The following is a 907-nucleotide window of genomic DNA, read 5'->3' as shown; positions in this document are numbered from 1 at the left end:
CCAGGTCCCAGCTTAACCAGACCCAGGCCCAAAACTTATCAGACCCAGGTCCCAGCCTCAACAGACCAAGGCCCAAGACTTATCAGACCCAGGGCCCAGCCTCACCAGATCCAGGTCCCAGCTTAACCAGACCCAAGCCCAAAACTTATCAGACCCAGGTCCCAGCCTCACCAGACCAAGGCCCAAAACTTATCAGACCCAGGCCCCAGCCTCACCAGATCCAGGTCCCAGCCTCACCAGACCCAGGTCCCAGCCTTATGTGACCCAGGTCCCAGCCTCACCAGACCCAGGTCCCAGCTTAACCAGACCCAGGACCAAAACTTATCAGACCCAGGCCCCAGCCTCACCAGACCCAGGCCCAAAACTTATCAGACCCAGGTTCCAGCCTCACCAGACCCAGGTCCCAGCTTAACCAGACCCAGGTCCCAACCTCACCAGACCCAGGTTCCAGCCTCACCAGACCCAGGCCCAAAACTTATCAGACCCAGGGCCAGCCTTACCAGACCCAGGTCCCAGCTTAACCAGACCCAGGCCCAAAACTTATCAGACCCAGGGCCCCGCCTCACCAGACCCAGGTCCCAGCTTAACCAGACGCAGGCCCAAAACTTATCAGACTTAGGACCCAGCCTCACTAGACCCAGGCCCAAAACTTATCAGACCCAGGCCCCAGCCTCACCAGATCCAGGTCCCAGCTTAACCAGACCCAGGACCAAAAGTTATCAGACCCAGGGCCCAGCCTCACCAGATCCAGGTCCCAGCTTAACCAGACCCAGATCCCAGCCACACCAGACCCAGGTCCCAGCTTAACCAGACCCAGGCCCAAAACTTATGAGACACAAGCCCCAGCCTCACCAGACCCAGGTCCCAGCCTCACCAGACCCAGGTCCCAGCCTCACCAGACCCAGGT

The sequence above is a fragment of the Mirounga leonina genome, unplaced genomic scaffold, assembly GCF_011800145.1.
Source record: "Mirounga leonina isolate KUSES-001 unplaced genomic scaffold, KU_Mleo_1.0 Mir_82, whole genome shotgun sequence".
NCBI lineage: Eukaryota > Metazoa > Chordata > Mammalia > Carnivora > Phocidae > Mirounga > Mirounga leonina.
This window is presented reverse-complemented; position numbering follows the sequence as displayed.